This window comes from Schistocerca piceifrons, chromosome X (assembly GCF_021461385.2).
Source record: "Schistocerca piceifrons isolate TAMUIC-IGC-003096 chromosome X, iqSchPice1.1, whole genome shotgun sequence".
Lineage (NCBI taxonomy): Eukaryota > Metazoa > Arthropoda > Insecta > Orthoptera > Acrididae > Schistocerca > Schistocerca piceifrons.
Window position 1 is genome coordinate 407,300,008 of NC_060149.1, and position 20,059 is coordinate 407,320,066.

General features: G+C 43.5%; 1 protein-coding gene across 3 annotated transcripts in view; it reads right to left on the reverse strand.

The window, feature by feature from the left end:
- LOC124721320 (elongation of very long chain fatty acids protein AAEL008004) overlaps positions 1-20,059 on the reverse strand; it is a 331,184-nt gene that overhangs the window by 192,917 nt on the left and 118,208 nt on the right. For all 3 annotated transcript variants that reach the window (XM_047246231.1, XM_047246232.1, XM_047246230.1), the window contains exon 2: positions 17,014-17,083. The gene's annotated coding sequence lies outside the window, so the exon portion shown is untranslated. The remainder of the gene's footprint in view (positions 1-17,013; positions 17,084-20,059) is intronic.

The following is a 20,059-nucleotide window of genomic DNA, read 5'->3' on the forward strand; positions in this document are numbered from 1 at the left end:
CATTCTGGATGTATGGTGTGTCGCATTGTCCTGCTGGAATTGCCCAAGTCCGTCGGAATGCACAATATACATGAATGGATGCAGGTGATCAGACAGGGTGCTTACTTATGTGTCACCTGTCAGAGTCGTATCTAGAAGTATCAGGGGTCCCATATCACTCCAAATGCACACGCCCCACTCCATTACAGACCCTTCACCAGCTTGAACAGTCCCTTGCTGACATGTAGGGTCCATGAATTCATGATGTCCTCTCCATACCTGTACACGTCCATCCGCTCGATACAATTTGAAACGAGACTCGTCCGACCAGGCAACATGTTTCCAGTCATCAACAGTCCAAAGTCGGTGTTGACGGACCCAGGCGAGGCGTAAAGCTTTCTGTCTTGCAGTCATGAAGGGTACAAGAATGAGCCGTCGGCTCCGAAAGCCCATATCGATGATGTTTCGTTGAACAGTTCGCACGCTGACACTTGTTGATGGCCCGGCATTGAAATCTGCAGTAATTTGCGGAAGGGTTGCGCTTCTGTCACGTTGAACGATTCTCTTTAGTCGTCGTTGGTCCCGTTTTTGCTGGATCTTTTTCCAGCCGGAGCGATGTCGGAGATTTGATGTTTTACCGGATTCCTGATATTGACGGTACACTCGTGAAATGGTCGCATGGGAAAAACCGCATTTGATCGCTACCTCAGAGATGCTGTGTCCTATAGTTCGTGCGCTGTCTATAACACGCGTTCAAAATCACTTAAATCCTATTAACCCGCCATTGTAGCAGCAGTAACCGGTCTAACAACTACGCCAGACACTTGTTGTCTTATATTGGCGTTGCCGACCGCAGCGCCGTATTCTGCCTGTTTACTTACCTCTGTATTTGAATACGCATGCCTATACTAGTTTCTTTGGCGCATCAGTGTAGAATATGTGACGCCGAGTCGCGTCTTGTGAGACAGGATCCAATAGCGTTCGGTTAGTGCTGTGTATGAAACGTGCATATTTCGTTACCATCTTTGTGTGTGTGATGCTTCTGGTGTGATTATCATGTGTGATAAAATGTGAAATACAAGGGAGAACCACGGATCCGAAATCCAAACACATTAAGGAAGAAATTCATACAAGGAATTGGAAGTGAACTGGGTATTTGTTTTGGCAGATTGGCAACGGCAAACTGTTTAGCCGTGACGACGAGCGCTTTGATTGGAGAAAACCAGTTCCAACGCGTGAAGTGTCAACTAACAATTAATTTTAATCAGACTGTAGTAGGCTATTCCCTGATCGCAAGCCCACCTGCGGGAAGCCGGGCACCCGCGAGTAGTGGTTGGCAGGCGTGGCCAAACAGTTGACGCGCGGGCAGTCCAGGGCTGTATGGTACGCGCCCATACTGCCTGGTCTCGCGCCTGCGGGCATGTGGTGGTAGGGGTGGCAAAAACCGATCGGTTAAAACCAGTACCGATATTTCAGTTCTGGGTAACTGGTATCTTTGTCTCGGTTATAACAGCTATTTTTATTTTTCCACTAATATACAACTGGCCATTAAAATTGCTACACCAAGAAGAAATGCACATGATAAACGGGTATTCATTCGACAAATATATTATACTAGAACTGACATGTGATTACATTTTCACGCAATTTGGGTGCATAGATCCTCAGAAATCAGTACGCAGAACAACCACCTCTGGCCGTAATAACGGTCTTTATACGCCTGGGCATTGAGTCAAACAGAGCTTGGATGGCGTGTACAGGTACAGCTGCCCATGCAGCTTCAACACGATACCACAGTTCATCAAGAGTAGTGACTGGCGTATTGTGACGAGCCAGTTGCTCGGCCACCATTGACCAGACGTTTTCACTTGGTGAGAGATCTGGACAATGTGCTGGTCAGGGCAGCAGTCGAACATTTTCTGTATCCAGAAAGGCCCGTACAGGACCTGCAACATGCGGTCGTGCATTATCCTGCTGAAATATTGGGTTTCGCATGGATCGAATGTAGGGTAGAGCCACGGGTCGTAACACATCTGAAATGTAACGTCCACCGTTCAAAGTGCCGTCTATGCGAACAAGAGTTGATCGAGACGTGTAACCAATGGCATCCCATACCATCACGCCGGGTGATACGCCAGTATGGCGATGACGATTACACGCTTCCAATGTGCGTTCACCACGATGTCGCCAAACACGGATGCGACCATCATGATGCTGTAAGCAGAACCTGGATTCATCCGAAAAAATGACGTTTTGCCATTCGAGCAGACAGGTTCGTCGTTTAGTACACCATCGCAGGCGCTCCTGTCTGTGATGCAGCGTCAAGGGTAACCGCAGCCATGGTCTCCGAGCTGATAGTCCATGCTGCTGCAAACGTCGTCGAACTGTTCGTGGAGATGGTTGTTGTCTTGTAAACGTCCCCATCTGTTGACTCAGGGATCGAGACGTTGCTGCACGATCTGTTAGAGCCATGCGGATAAGATGCCTGTCATCTCGTCTGCTAGTGATACGAGGCCGTTGGGATCCAGCACGGCGTTCCGTATTACCCTCCTGAACCCATCGATTCCATATTCTGCTAACAGTAATTGGATCTCGACCAACGCGATCAGCAATGTCGCGATACGATAAATCGAAATCGCGATAGGCTACTGACCTTTATCAAACTCGGAAACGTGGTTTTACGCATTTCTCCTCCTTACACGAGGCATCACAACAACGTTTCACCAGGCAACGCCGGTCAACTGCTGTTTGTGTATGAGAAATCGGTTCGAAACTTTCCTCATGTCAGCATGTTGTAGGTGTCGCCACCGGCGCCAACCATGTGTGAATGCTCTGAAAAGCTAATCATTTGCATATCAGAGCATCGTCTTCCTGTCGGTTAAATTTCTCGTCTGTAGCGCGTCATCTTCGTGGTGTAGCAATTTTAGTGGCTAGTAGTGTAACTGAGTAAAAGCTCGAAACATCAATTAGGCGTGGCAGCAGTGCTAAAATTTTCGTTTTTAAATAAACCTTGAAAACTACATTCGTTAGAAATATTGCATTATTACAGAAAATGGAAAAAGCCATCCGTGCCATTTTAGTAACAACTCGAACAGAAACGAACAACAAACGCATGGCATAAGATGTGGTATAGCGCTGCTGAGATAATAATGTTCCTCTCACTGTGTGTCTTGTTTTAAGGCACGCGTGTACGTGCAGTGTGCAAGACGTGCTCCCACTGGCTGTTGTCCGTTTTACTGCAGAATGGCATCAATCCTTGTTTCGAAACATCTTTACAAAGTGACATAGCAATGAAGTACAATGCTTCATTTGCTTTGGAAGATTAAAGACTTGTCTCTTATTTCCATCAACTTGTAGCCCTTTAGCACTGGCTATTCGTAGTGCCCAAATAGTGCTGTGACCACCGATTAGAACGTGCTTTTGAGCAAAGTTTCAAAAAATTACAATCAGTGGGAGAATACTGGTAATTTTTTGTAGTATTTAGTCTCTTATCACTTTTCGAGAAAAGTTGCGAATGGTGGATGGATTAAGTTTTCTTTTATTTGCCTATTTAATTCAATATTTTTAACGATGCGTCTTGAGACTGAGTGAGTCAAAATTTTTCAGTCTTCTTTCGATTTCTACGTTTATTACAGGAATTAATAAGAACAAAAAACCCGGAAATCGGTTATTTTAGATACCGGTTATTTTGAGCGATTTTACAATCACATAAACTGGCGTGGGAAAAACCGATATAACCGAAAACCGGTTGTTTGAGTGAGAACTGCTATCCCTATCGGGCGGCCAAGTGATTTGTACACGCAGGGCAGCAATGGAACATTTGTTTATTTATTTAGCTTATGGCATATAACACATCATATAGAAAAGACATAAAAATCATAAGACACAGAAATAAAGAGTAGTCACAGTGTGTAACATATAGTTGTAGATATAAAAGTGTTTAAAATAGTGTATATAACAAACAAAAGTTCACAAACAAACATGCAGATTTGTGACATAGTCTATTGCACTTTCAGTCGCGGTCAGAAACTCATTGGGGTCTCCTGCAAAACGTCTCAGAGGGCAACCTTCCACGATGTGACGAATCGTCTGCCGGTCCGCACCGCAGTCACATCTCGGGTTGGTGATTTTACCCCACCTGTGGAGGCTGTCTGCACATCTGCCGTTATTTGTCCGAATTCGATTCAGGGTCGTCCAAGTTTTCCTTGGCAAATTGAATCCTGGTGGTTGGACATTGATGCATGGCATATTCTGCAGGTTTTGGGGCACAGATTCTCTCCACCGCATTTTCCAGAGGTTGCCATAATCCGGGTTGAGAGGATGCGTATTTTTTACCTTTTTTAAAGAGGGGTGTCTTGAGCGCAATCTGTTCATCTCCAGGGCAGGAACATCCTTATGGATTGGCAGTTATCTCGTTGTTCAGCACTTTTCCATACTCGCGTAAGAGAGCGTTCTCTCTGCGCAGGTCCGGTGGGGGAATGTTGCTCAGTATAGGTAGCCAGTGTAAAGGCGTTGGCTTTATTGTTCCTGATATCATCCTCATTGTGTAGTTTAGTTGAGCATCGATCAAGCCTGTGTGTTTACTGTTTAGCCATACCGGTGCGGCATATTCTGCTGTTGTGTAGACAAGTCCCAGAGCCGAAGATCTCAGTACAGCCGCGGAAGAGCCCCACGTGGTCCCACATAGCTTCTGTATGATATTATTTCGAGTTTTAAGTTTTGCGGCTGTATTACGTAGGTGTTCCTTGAATGTTAGGGTTCTGTCAAAGGTGACGCCTAGATATCTGGGGTAATTATTATGGTTTAGCTGCCTGTTTTCGAAATGAACGTTGAGCTTTCTTTTTGCTTGGGCATTGTCGAGGTGAAAGCATGTCACCTCCGTTTTTGTCGCGTTTGGCCGTAATCTCCACCTTCGGAAAAACGCGACAAAAACTCAGTCGCATCCATCCAGTCTTCGGACGGAAGACCATAATAAGAGCAACGCATATCCCGTGTGGCAGTAGCGTACGATGGCTTTTATTATATTTGACGCCACAGTACAAATGTTGCCATGGTTGGTTGGCTGGTTGATTTGGGGGAGGGGTCCAAACAGCGAGGTCATCGATCCCATCGGATGAGGGAAGGATGGGATACGAAATCGGTCGTCCCCTTTCATAGAAACCATCCCGTCATTTAATTTGTTCGATGTCTGGGGGAGGGGGGGGGGAGGTGTCAACAACTACCTCGGCTAATTTTCAGAAAATAAACGAACGTGAAAACTGATAAGAGTCCCAAAATAGGCACGGAGTTCTAGAAAACTACAAGCTATGCTTGACAGAAGATAGATTTAGATACTACCCCATGTGAATCAGCTTGCGGCCTGACCACCTACAGAAAACATTCCACCCAGGTAGGGGCGCTTCATGATAGAGTAGCATCGAGAGCTACATCAGACAAGTCTTTGGACTGAAGACCACAACGACAACAAAGGGGTGCCTATTCACAGGTTAACCGTACGTGCTGCCAATAACAAATTTGACACGGTTCTTGAGTCCTCAAGTAGAACATGCGTGACAGAAAGGTGAAGCCCATTCACTAAGGAAAAAAAAAGAAAAAACTAGCAGGAACACTGACTTTCGAGGGAATCGAATGAAAGAAACACATTTACTCCCATTATCCACTCACACAGCTATAATCTGCAGACCCGTGTCCATTATCTTAGTGCCAAGTGAAATACTGATGATGGTGAATACACACTTCAGTTTCCTGTCGTGTACACTATTATTCTTGTAACTTATGTTAAAGTGATGTACCAAGCGTTAATGTAACCAAGTTGTTATTATAATATCAAAACATGTTATGCAGGGTGGCTAATTTTAATTCATAATGGGGAATAACTCAGAACAGAGATGAGATACAGCGCAATGTTTTAGATAAAAGTTGTAGATGGGAAAGAGAGTCGTGCATTGATACTAATGACCTTGACCGTGAACGTTATTTTCGAGGTGTTTTGGAGGTTAAAGCGATTTTCTTAAACGGAAACCATAGCATTTGATTTAAGAGTTGAAAAGAGACGTATATTTTACGTATAAATGATACATTATTCAAGGTCATGGCAATGTTCAATGAAGAACAAATAAGCAAATATGTTTTCAGTTCCAGTAGGAATTAACTCGAAGTAGAGGAAGGATACAACAAATGGTGGTCATTTTGAGCATATGTTGAATGGTTAATTTTCAGGTACAAAGGGAAAGGCATAGGAGCTCTCTGAATCAAGCACCCAAGGAATGAGAGGCGAGGAGACTCTTTCAGCGATTTGAAAATCAATGATCTACGTTTTATTTCTATTTGTTCTATCATGCAAATGTCAAATTACATTTATGCTCTGTAGTTTATTTGTTTTTGCCAATAAACACGTTAATTAAAACTTAAGGTTAAAATGTTTCTTCGCTCTTTCCAAGTCCGGCGTCATAAACAGGGGTTACCATGAAATAAAACTCAGTCTTCGAATGATCTTCGATAAGTACCTTTACGATCATGGTTGTTCGTGGGATATGTTATCCTTTATGGCCCTTCTGATTTGTATGTAACATTGTATTTTGTTGTATCCTTCCTCTGTTCCAAGTTAATCCCTACTGGAAACAGACATAGTTACTTATATGACCTCCATTGAACCTTGCCATGTCCTTGAACAATGTATCACTTTATACGTAAAATTTGCCTCTCTTTTCAGATCTTAAGTCAAATACTAGGGTTCCCATTAGAAAATCACTTTAATCTCCAAATCACCTTGTAAATCACGATCAAGATTACGACCAGTAGTAGCAATGCGTGGTGCTCTTTGCCACCTACAACTTTGATTTACGGCATTTTGTTGAATCTCGTCTCTATCCCTAGTTATTCCTCATTACGGATTAAAATGGTTCACCCTGTATACATTATTATTATTATTATTATTATTATTAATTCCTATGAAAAGGCGATTCTGGTTAATGTTCAGGAAACTAAACGAAGAATGCTCCGCCGGCCGAAGTGACCGAGAGGTTCTAGGCGCTACAGTCTGGAACCGCGCGACCGCTACGGTCGCAGGTTCGAATCCTGCATGGATGTGTGTGATGTCCTTAGGTTAGTTAGGTTTAAGTAGTTCTAAGTTCTAGGGTACTGATGACCTCAGAAGTTAAGTCCCGCAGTGCTCAGAGCCATTTTTTTTTAAGAATGCTCAAAATGGGGCCTGACAATTAACACCAAAGTATGGAATACATGGAAGTCGGTGAAGATGAACGAGAAGACTTGGATGTGAGGCTTTGCAAAATTAAAGTTATCTCTACATTTAAGTCCTTGGGCGTCATTTTCACAAATGGCTGAAGTACCCAGGACATCACAAATAAAATTGGCCAAGTGAAAAGAGTGTAATTGGTCAATTTAATTCTTTGCTATGGAGTGACAAATTTACAAAGAAAACGAATTTCTTGCTGCAAAAGTCAATCGTAGAGATTAACACCATGTATGATGCTGAAAAATGGGAGCTAACTAAAACGGAGAAAAACCAATTGATTTCATTTCATGGATTTTTGGCGAAGAATTTGCCGCATCTCCAGACTGGACTGCGTCGGAAATGAAAGGAAACGGGGAATAATAGCAGAAAAAGACACACGATCCCGTAGATAGCTTAATATTACATGAGTATGGCCACCTCCACCGAGTGGATAATAACCGCTAAGAAGGATCTATGAGTGGACACCGGCTGAGTGGAGAAAACATGGAAGACTAGAAGATGAATGCAAGATGTTAATGAAGCGATTAATTTAACGCCCCTTCAGGAAGAAGATTAGACAGGTTGGAAACTGGAAGTGACGCTGAGAGGCAAAAGACAATGACTGTTGTTAAAAAGCCGCACTCAGCCAGTCACCCACCCACCCACCCACACACACACACACACACACACACACACAAAGAAAACCTCGTAGCTCCGTTTTGTTAAATTTTACAGGAGAAGCATAAACGGTTCTTAAAAAAATAATATCAAGTGTTACACATAAAGTCGCTACATGCTTAACTATGTGGTAGAAGGCTAGTTATTGACACATTACAGAAACCCATGCACTTTCAAATCTCTCTTTGATAACAGTGTTACTGGTTACTGGAACTACGACGTTTTCACAGACACAGGGGGTTACGAGGTTCTCACCTATTTTTTGTAAAAACGAACTTTATCGACAGGTTCCTTACACTGCAACAAGAAAAAATGTCTAGTAAACACGGGCTCTAAAATGCTAAAACGCACATAAGCGCTATGAGCACTATTTCGTCTTCGTTACTGTGAAACACGCGTCTTATAGTGCAAGCACTTTGCTTTCCATCTTTTGGTAGGAGGGAGTATAGACTAAAACAACAAACAAAGTCCAGAAAACATTGATTCCAAAATCCATACCTTAAGAGATATGAGCATTTGTACAATAGAAGAGATGTATTTTACTCTAGCATAGTTGAACAAGTGCTCATAGCTTTTCCGGTGTGCAGCTGCCCATGTTTACCGGACTATTCTTCATGTTTTGGTCCATAATACCTCCCCCTAAAATATGGAAAACAAAAAGCTTACAGTAGAAAATACGTGTTTGATAGTATCGAAGAAGAAAAAGTGCTCATAGCGCTTAAGGTACGTATTTTAGAGCCCACGTTTCATAGAAATTTTTTTCTTCTTTTGGTGTAAGGAACGTGTCTCCAAAGTTTAACTGTAAATCAGAGTCCTACAAGGTGGAAAATGGTAACTAGTTCAAAAGTGGTTCAAATGGCTCTGAGCACTATGGAACTTAACTTCTGAGGTCATCAGTCCCCTAGACTTAGAACTACTTAAACCTAACTAACCTAAGGACATCACACATATCCATGCCCGAGGCAGGATTCGAACCTGCGACCGTAGCGGTCGCGCGGTTCCAGACTGTAGCGCCTAGAACCGCTCGGCCACGCCGGCCGGCTGGTAACTAGTGATTATGTAATATAAATAATTGTTGAGATCCAGGCAAAGATATACACGATTAAAAAACTTCGTGGTGCTGACATTAAAGCGTTAATAGCTCCACTGGCAGCGTTTTAACTTGAACGATAAACTGTTTGATGATGATGGTGATGTTTGCCTGTGTGTGTATGTCGACGAGGTTGGTGTGGTCATCAGCAAGGTCATTAGTGAAGAGGAAATTTTGTTGATACGATGAGGAAGCGGAAGTAAACAGTAATGTCATTTAAGAAATGATGTCGCGTTTCACAAGATGAGGAGCGGCGGAACTTCTCTAGCACAATGGCCGGCTTCCGTGGATGCGTTTTAAGAGTCCCGCCACTATCTGTACTGATGTGACGTCTGTTCTAATAGAACGTTGTTGTATTCTCCACTGTTTAAAAATTGTAGTTCCAGTGCAAACACTCATTCCTCATCGAGCCGACTGTTTCAAATCGAAACTCTTCGTTCACCATATCCTTAACTTTTTACGAAATAAAAATGGGTCTCGATGTAACACATGACACATTTTCGGGCACAACATAAAACTGCTTGAATTTATCCGTCAAATTTCACAATATTCATTTTACTTAGACCTATATTGAGTCTACCAGCTCTCATCGAGTGACTCAAGTTTTTGTTTATAATTTTCTTTTTAGAAATTATGCCTAAGATTTCTAACGTTTATGGATAGTCAGAACCATCTCTTATTCGCAGTGACACAATAGGTTATGCGAGGAAAAGCTCCCAGGAGATCTGAGATCCGTTAAAAAAGACTTTTGAAGCAGTTGAGACATTTCAAAAGGGGAGGAGGAAACGAAATGAAACTTCGCTGGTTGTGAGGACATGTGAAGTTATTTCAATGCTTACAAAATCGAGTCAAATTTACAAAGAATTTGGAAGTAAACTATGTGATTTTATTTTATTTTTAATAAAAAAAACTTACAAGTTCATGGCGCCCTCCATCGGTAATGCTGGAATTCAAAATGGTGTTGGCCGACCTTTATCCATGATGACACCTTCCACTCTCGCAGGCATACGTTCAATGAGATGCTGGAAGGTTTCTTGGGGAATGGTAGCCCATTCTTAACGGAGTGCTGCACTGAGGAGAGGTATCGATGTCGCTCGGTGAGGCCTGGCATGAAGTCGCTGTTCTATAGGATTCAGGTCAGGACTCTGTGCAGGTCAGTCCATTACAGGAATGTTATTGTCGTGTAACCACCCAGCCACAGGCCGTGCATTATGAACAGGTGCTCGATCGTGTAGAAAGATACAATCACCATCCCCGAATTGCTCTTCAACAGTGGGAAACAAGAATGTGCTTAAAACATTAATGTAGGCCTGTACTGTGATAGTGCCACGCAAAACAACAAGGGGTGCAAGACCCCCTCCATGAAAAACACGACCACACCATAACACCACCGCCTCCAAATTTTAGTGTTACCACTACACACCCTAGCAGATGACGATCACCGGGCATTCACCATACCCACACTCTGACATCGGATCGCCGCCACATTACATTCGTAACTTCACACAACGTTTTTGAACTGTTCAATTGTCCGATGTTTACACTTTTTACATCAAGCGAGGCGTCGTTTGGCATTTCCATGAAATCCAAGTTTTCTCACCTCTTTCCTAACTGTCATAGTACTTGCAGCGGATCCTGATGCAGTTTGGAATTCCTGTGTGTTGGTCTGGATAGATGTCTGCCTGTTATACATTACGACCCTCTTTAACTGTCGGCGGTCTCTGTCAGTCGACAGACAAGGTCGGCCTGTACGCTTCTGTGCTGTACGTGTCCCTTCACGTTTCCACTTCACTATCACATCGGAAACAGTGGACTTAGGGATGTTTGGGAGTGTGGAAATCTCGCGTACAGACGTATGACACAAGTGACACCCAATAACCTGACCACGTTCGTTGTCCGTGACTTCCGCGGAGCGCCCCATTCTGCTATCTCATGATGTCTAAGGACTACTGAGGTCGCTGATATGGAGCACCTGGCAGTAGGTGGCAGCACGATGCACCTAATATGAAAAACGTATGTTTTTGGGTGTGTCCGGATACTTTTGATCACATAATGTATGAGCCTGTTTATCAGTATGACGATTTAAGAACAGTATAGAAGCTTTTGAAATGTCGTGCTGCAAAAGAGTGCTAAATATTAGCTGATGTGGCATTGAATCTAACCGAAAAAAAACTAAAAGAAGGTTGCTATATGTATGCGTCTGGTGTCTGTGATGTTGGATGTGTCCAACAGAGCAATTTGGTAATGGAGGGAAGTGTGAGGGGTTAAATTTATATAGAGAAACCTAGGCATGAATACTGTAAGCAGATCAAAATGAATGTAGTTTGCCGTAGTTATTCACAGATGAAGAGGCTTGCACAGAATAGACTAGTGTGGAAAGCTGCATGAAACCAGTCTTCAGACTGAAGACTAGGACAACAATATTTCTTCAGTGTACCATCCGTGAAATGCCTGGGATTGTAACTATCAATGTCCGATAAGTCACATATGTATAACATGTATAACGGCGGTCCTGTTACACTCATCTGCCGCACACCAGATAATATTTAATTTGTGACATGTTTGTTGCTGTAGAAAGGAATCGTCAAATCTCTGTAACAATGTTCAAATGGTTCAAATGACTCTGAGCACTATGGGATTTAACATCTGAGGTCATCAGTCCTCCAGAACCTAGAACTACTTAAACCTAACTAACCTAAGGACATCACACACGTCCATGCCCGAGGCAGGATTCGAACCTGCGACCGTAGCGGTCGCGCGGTTCCAGACTGAAGCGCCTAGAACCGCTCGGCCACTCCGGTCGGCAAAAGTGTACCTATTCAACATTATACAGATACAAACGTCTCTGAAACGACACCGCTCTGCAAAACTCAAGGACGAGATAGATAAAGTAACATAATATATTAACTACGCGTTGGAAATGTATGAATGTGTGGGAGCATGTGCCAGAGGTCTACCAGTCGTCCATAGCATGAGGTCAGTGTGACTATAGTACCAAATGGGGCTTTTGCCACAACACGAGGTAATTGGAGGGACGGGAAAAGACAGTGTGTGTCAATAAGAGAGCAGTTACGGTACACTGTGTGATGTTTTCATTGCAACATGGCCCGGAGACTACATTTGGACCATTTCACACTGAGAAGAGTCATCGTGAAACCGGAAGAGGGACGAAGTGTGACGATTGTTGTCCAGGAGTTTGGTATTTCTCACAACTTTGTTTCAGGCGCATGGGGAGCCGTCTGAAACACAGGCAATGTTTCACGAAGGGGAGGAGGTGGTACACCACGATTGACGTAGCAGCAGATGACCGCTACGTCGTGCAACAGGCAGGAAGAGACCCCACAGCAAACAGCAGGTGCGGTTGCAACCACATTCAACAGGACTGCAAAGCACGCAATCTCACGCTCCACACTGGGGTGGCTTCTTTGCCCGATGACCAGTACGGTGTGCTCCGTTGATACCATTTGCAATGGTTCGAGGAGCACAGAGACTGGAACGACGAGGAGTGGGCGCGTGTGCTCTTCTTGGATGACAGCAGGTTCAGCCTAATTAGTGATTCTCGACGTACCCTCGTATGACGAGGGGTTGGAACACCAAGGAACATTGTCTAATATGGTCGTTTTGGGGTCCAGGTATTATGATGTGGGGAAGCATAATGTTATATGGACGTACTGACCTCCAAATGCTTGAACACGGTACACTCACCAGTTAAGGTTACTATGACACTCTACCTCTTTCCCAGTTGCTTTTTTTCTGGGGTGTATTCGGCCCTGACTTCATTTTTATGGATGAAAATGCGCAATCGCTTTGAACAGCGCAAGTGGCGGAGCTCTTGGAACGAGAGGTTATTTGGCGAATGGATCGGCCTGGCCTTTCACCTGGCCTAAATCCCATCGAGCACGTTTGGCAAACGTACGGGAGATGTACTGAAGAACGTCCACATACACCAACGGCCATACAACAGTTGTCAACCGCACTGGTGGAGGAATGCAGCGCCCTACCATATGAACACTCTTAGTCTTTTTGTCCAGCATGGAAGAACGTTGCAGAACATGCAATGCCGTCGTTGGTGATCACACACCCTACTGAGAATCATGTCCCGCCTTTTGTAACGTTCGTGTTTCCGTCCGAAGAGGCCTCCAAGGTCCAACGGTACCGACCGACCGCCGTGTCATCCTCAGACGATGTGCGTCACTGCATGCAGATATGGAGGCGCATGTGGTCAGAAAACAGCTCTTCCGGCCGTTGTCGGTTTTCGTGACAGTATCCGCTACTTCTCATTCAAGTAGCTCCTCAATTGGCCTCATAACGGCTGAGTACACCCCGCTTGTCAACAGCGCTCGACAGACCCCGAACGTCACCCATCCAAGTGCTAACAAAGCCCGACAGCGCTTAACTTCGGCGATCTGACAGGAACCGGTGTTACCACTGCGGCAAGGCCGTTTGCTTGTAATGTTCACGGGACCATCATAAATACTGAAATGTACTTATTGTCTTTGAATGAATTTCTGTTCGTCTCATTGCATATGTCTTTCCTTCTGTACTATACTGTAGCATTTATCTCTATTGATGTTCCAAGTTTCATAGAGCTATGTTACTTGGCAGTGACACTTCATACGAAAGTTACTTGCGTCCTTAAGTTTTGTGGACTAGTGTATACTTTGTTTCGCGTTTTTACTCTGTAAGAAATGGTGCTCCGTTTGCTCCCCTGCTCCGTCTTCCATGAAAATAACATTTTATTTGCCTCACCCCATCTTCCCCTACCCCACATCCCGAGCGGGCAATAGCCATAACGTATTACGAGTGGGCTTTGCACGCACGATTGTGCCCAGCTGTGTAGGCGGTCTATATGTAGCTCGCGTCGATGGGAAGTACTGTAACGGCACAGGTGGTATAAATATTTCATCGACGCCCTGTTACCGCTAAGCCTTAGAGAAGGCCACGGCCACTGGGAACAGAACGGCCCATCTGCTTGTCTACACGCAGCGCTGGCATTGCAGTTGTCTGAAATATTATGCGAGGCAGACATGCAGTGCTTCCCCCTGTCGCGCCGCTCGTGAATCTCTGGCAGAAGTCAACGCCTGCGGCTGGCGTACAGCCTCTGCGCAGTCCTACGACTATTGGCATCGCTAAGCCAGGCCTAGTCGTTTGACTTAGCTAGTACGATGCTCGCTTATTGGCCAGATTGGCGCATGTCTAATAGACAACGTAATGGCCCCTCTACCTTTACGGTAATTCTTTTTGCCTTGGGGAATACCGAAACGGTGGAAAAGGAGGAAGGAATAGGTGAACTTGCTGCACAAAAGGTGAGAATAATCTTGTTAATTTCACCTCGTTTCCATCCATCTCTAATCTCCGCCTCTGCAGCTGAGTAGCCAGCGTTTCTAACCACCATGAGAGGACCTTGGTTCAGTTCCCAGTACTACCAGAGCTGTTTTCTTCGTTGGAGGACCAAATCATTCAGTGTCGTATTGCAAGTTGAGGAGCCGCTTGAATGAGAAGAAGCGGCTATGAGCTCAAGAAATTGACAATTTCTCTCCATATCGCATGCGAATGATGCCAATGGCTGAAGATGACACAGTAGACAGTCGGCACCTATGACATCGCCGTTCCCCACTTTCTAATCAGAATTCGGCCTTTGTCTGTCTGTCTAATAAAATGAGCGTGTAGTAAAAGTTAATTAAGCACAGTTGGGTGAATCTGAAATATTCTTATCTTCTGTTGAAACTGAGTCTGAAATTTTTGGGACCAAATTATGCCATGAAACTTAAATAAAAATTTAACTGAAAAAACTGAATACTTCAAGCTTGGACGATACTCCCTACTTGCTGATTACTGTTAGGTACAATTAATGGTTGAAATGGCTCTGAGCATTATGGGACTTAACATCTCAGGTCATTAGTCCCCTAGAACTTAGAATTACTTAAACCTAACTAACCTAAGCACATCACACACATCCATGCCCGAGGCAGGATTCGAATCTGTTACCGTAGCGCTCGCGCGGTTCCAGACTGTAGCGCCTAGAACCACTCGGCCATAACGGACGGCTCCAATTAATGGTACAAGACAGCATCATTCTGCCCGAAACGCGAACGTAAATACAGCTACTCTACTTGGCTGTCAAATCATTTTACGATATCACTAGACCGTCGCGCTTGTGTGCACCCGATACTTTGCAGAATCGAAACACATTTCTGACCCCAGTGATGCTTAACCAGTAGCTGTCGCGACTCGCAGTGGTTGTTGCCGTTACGGTTTCGATCATATGTCGCTGAATAGATCGAGATGTAGCAACGATGACTTCACATACTGATTGGTCCGCCAGGGCAGGAACGTCGAGCTCATCCGAGAAAAACAAACGAAACGACTACAGACGGATATGACCACCAGTGAAGAGACACCGCATACTCAGCTGCAGTGTCAAACATCGTTCTGGAAACAGTCCCTTCGGTTTGGTTAATCCATTTCTACACATCATTCTTTCTTCCAGGAGTGCTAGACTACCACAAAGGTATGCAGTTGATCCTCTGTGATATCTGGAAGGTAGGAGAGAGTACAGACAGAAGTGGAGCTGTGATGAGGCAGGAGAAGAGGAGGGGCTCGTTGCTGGACAACGGCTACAGAAGAATACTTGGACCTTGTGATTAATGTGTGCTCTGTCCAGGAATCTGGTGATGTAGAGGCTAATCATAGGCCCCTATCCCAGCAGATTCGAGGAGTGAAGTAATTTTCATTGGTTATGGGCGCACGTGGTCACTGCGGTTGACTGCAGTGCGGAGGGTCCATGTTTGATTTCCGATACTGTGAGGGATTTTCCATTGGTGGGAGGACCTGTAGGGGGTGCACTGCGTCTCGTGATGTCCGGGGTGTGGGGTGCACTGCCCCTCGTGATGTCGATTAAGGAGCTACTTGACGGAGTAGCAGCAGCTCCACGTCACGAAAACTGACAACGGCCGGGAGGGTGATGCGCTGACCCCGCGCCCACCATACCGCATCCAATGACGCCCCTGGCAGATCCGCCAGGGCTTATGGACGAAGTTTATGTTACGTTGTGAGTGCAGGAGGGCTAAATGGTCATCCGGAAATTATTCAACTATGAACAAATATTGTAAATCTACCGCTGACCATCGCAGTGCTTGGATTTTTTAAAAAAAAAAAAAAAAAAAAAAAAAAAAAAAAAAAAAAAAAAAAAAAAAAAAGCACAATGGAATTGGATCTACTGCCAGACAAACGAGTTTATACTAGTACAGAGTACAACTTTTATTCTGAAGGAGAAAAATATAACATTTCGCCCAAAGGATGTTGAAGTTCCAGATGTTCCACTTTTATTCACTTCTTTCCACGTCAGGGGAATTTCTCTGTGCCGGCCGGGGTGGCCGAGCGGTTGTAGGCGCTACAGTCTGGAACAGCGCGACTGCTACGGTCGCAGGTTCGAATCCTGCATTGATGTGTGTGATGTCCTTAGGTTAGTTAGGCTTAAGTAGTTCTAAGTTCTAGGGGACTGATGACCTCAGAAGTTAAGTCCCATAGTGCTCAGAGCCATTTGAACAATTTTTTTTTAATTTCTCTGTTCGTCGATTCTAGAATGTCCTAAGAAACATCGCGCTACCATAGTGTATTGAGAAATGACAAACGTCTGGGTTTGAAGTTTGATGGCTTAGAAAATGACATAAGAAGCTAATAAGTTTACAAGATTGTATTGAGAACGAACAGTAATACTTTGAGTGACTATGTTGAAATTCGTTAATTTGAACGATATCTTTAAGTGTTAATGTTAAATTTTGGGAAAGCCCTCTTGTCCATCTGTTTAGTCCGATTATCTTCTTAGTGCTAGTTTCTATTAAGCATTTGTTGTAGGTGGGTTCGAGACTCTATTAAGTACACAATTTTAATTTCTCAGGGAGGTCCAAAACATTACACATTCCGCCGAAGAGTGAAAGACTGATTATACGTTCTCCTTTATAACTGAAACGACATGGTTCTCTATTTTACCATAAATATCAGATAGAATGTAAATGACGGGGAAACTTACCTTGGATGTTGAATATTCCCGTGAGTCCTGCGCCCTGGACGCGGCTACTCCGACTGATGTCTAACAAATCCTGCAACAGGAATATCATCGTCACTTCCCAGTTTCTGCTACACACCACGCGCAGCCGCTTCTTATGTAAGACAGGACAGTAAGCCTAGATAAGCTCGTCTCACGAGGCTCAGAACAAGCCCACTATAACGACAGTAAGTGGCGAAGCTGGTGCGTGCTAATGTTTCTTGCGACAATATACAGCGTGAACCGTAATTCGCGCACGCGGACGACACGGCACGATTCGTTGCACACTAACATTACAGATATGTCCCTAACAAGATTTCGTCCCGTACATATTTTCGGTAGAAAAGGGACGTAGAAGAAAGACATTGTGGCAACACTGTTATCACATGTACGACAAGTATCTTTCTACAACAGCGTGTCCCTGTGCTACGCAATTAAAGCAGTGGGCATAGTTTTTAGCTACAGTACTCGAGTTCGAGAGTGCGATTCTGGGTATAGGTTTAAATTCTTATTTTCGAATTTAGATCTGCTCAATAATGCTGTGGAATACACTGTTTGTTAAAAGGTACATATCCTACAATTACAGTTTTTCAGCTATGAACCTAACAATTATTGGTCATACATGTCAGAAGTATTCATGAAAAGTAATAATCAGTTAAAATTAATTACCTGTCATTGGGCATAAACAACTACGAAGCCTTTAATTCTGAACATGTTAAACATACGTACACATACATACATTCGGTAAGATTGGCAAGTTGACTGAAAGCTGACAACATAGTTAGTCTTTACGTTAATACGATAATAAAAGTAGTGACAAAGTTTGGTAACTACTTGCGAATCGACTTGGTAGCCATGCTGTTGATGTCACGTCCTATAGAAATGCAAAGTACGTGAAGTGGTAAGCATTATAATTGGTACTACTCAGTTGAACTAATGGCAGGAAAGTATAGCGGAAATTGGGTTCGAATGTAGTTGATGAGGTAAGGCGAAATAGTGTAGTCAGGCGATGCATTATGTATGTTTGCAGGGGAATTACCTAGGTCAAAAGAAGCAGGAATAAACCATGGAGAGGTTTTTTACTTTGTGGGAAGGGGTGTAACTAAAAAAACTGGAAACAATGTCGACAACGAACGATGAGGTACTGTGGTGTGTAGTGTGTGGGAGACAATAGAGTACATATTTAAAAGCAAAATAAGGCTTTAAAAGTGGAATAATAGTGTTAGTATTAAATAATTGTACTTGTTTTGAATAACAGCTGCTGTAACTGTTGTACAGCGATTAGGAAACCAGACACCATATCAATCGAACTCTCGAAGTGGAGTATTGTAACGTAAAAATCCATTCTTCCACTAACTGTGCGACACCAGCACATCGTGTTGAATGAAGATACTTGTCGTATACGTGAATAAAGTACTGCCGAATTGTCTTTCTTCCATATCCATTTTCTATCGAAAATACGCATGGGACAAAATTTTGATAGGGGCATTTCGGTAATGTTAGTATTTCTGTGCTGTTTGCATGCAAAGAATTGCGCTCTGGCGACCGAGTGCGCCTATTTTGGCTCAACATGTATATGTTTTTGATACCACAATTAAGGGCTAATTTCCGATAGAGGTTTTATCTGGAAAGACATGTTGCAGATGAGATGCTGCGTTATTTATACAGGCTGAGTCACTAACTATGGCCATGATATTGTTGCTAGATGGGGTCGCGTCAGAGATATGAAGGTCAACTTTGCTTTTTTTTAAATGGGATACTGTAGTTTGGTACATATTTTCCGAAAGCGGCTACCGAGACGAATCCAATGATGTGTAACAGTAAGGTCTTTGATGGTCAGCGAAGGTCAAAAAGGTGTCATGAACGTCCATTTAAAGAAGGTGTTCCAAGTGATGACCATTGGTATCAATGCAGTGCTGCAATCTTCTTATCATGTACTGAGTTCTTTTCCTTATCACTTCGGCACTTATCGAAGCACAAGCTCTGACAGTTCTCTCTCGCATATCTTCAGGTGTAGTTGGAATGTCTTTATAAACAGTGTCTTTTACGAATCTCCACAAGAAAAAATCCAGAGGCGTCATTTCTGGCGAACGAGCCGGCCACGACACATCTCCTCCGCGTCCAATCCAACGATTTGGGAATTGTCTCTGCAACTCATTTCTAGCCATCAGCGAAAAATGTGCCGGACAACCATCGTGTTGATACCACATTCTGTTTCTTGTTCCTAAAGGTATTTCTTCCGATAACAGACCTAATGTTTCTTGCAACAAAAAACCAACGTCAAATTATGACCCCCGTTGTCCCATGTCACTTCTGTCCCACAAACGATTCAGCTTCTATCATACTTTCGCAGTTACTCTTGGTAGCAATAGTTAGTGACTCACCCTGTATATCTGTGGAAATAGATAGTCACAGAAAAATTAAATCTTATCTAAAGGTAAGATACAATTAGAAATCAACAGAAAGCAAGCAATAACAGTAACCCAGTGTTCACATGTCCGAAATATTCCGAATTTATCATTTCTGAGGACGCCATAACTGTGCTGAAACATGTTTGGGTAACACAAGCAAATAACTGTTTTATGTTAGAATGCATAACCTGAAAACTCCATTTGCTAAGTATATAGTAACACAACACAACCATCTGGAATGCTACAATTAAACTTGTAAAACAGCTTTCTATGGTCATTTGCCATTGGAGATGTGGCATTAGCCCTTGACAAGAAATGCAACCATCATATCTTTTTGCAACCTGGATAAATCGCATCCTTTGCCCTCTAAGGCAGCAAGGAATATGCGCACGGACAGTATATTAGCCCAGTTGGATAATTACTTCATTAGTGCTTATAATGGTGGTACGCCACAAGCCACGAGCTATGACTTCGTATTCAGGAGCTCGCAATAATTACCAAGACTACCACCAAAGCCTCACACATCCTGGAGATGTTTAATGAGATCGCTGTCAAAACTAACCTGGATATGGACTTTAAGCACTTAGACAGCATAACACTTAAATAACTTAAACGCAATT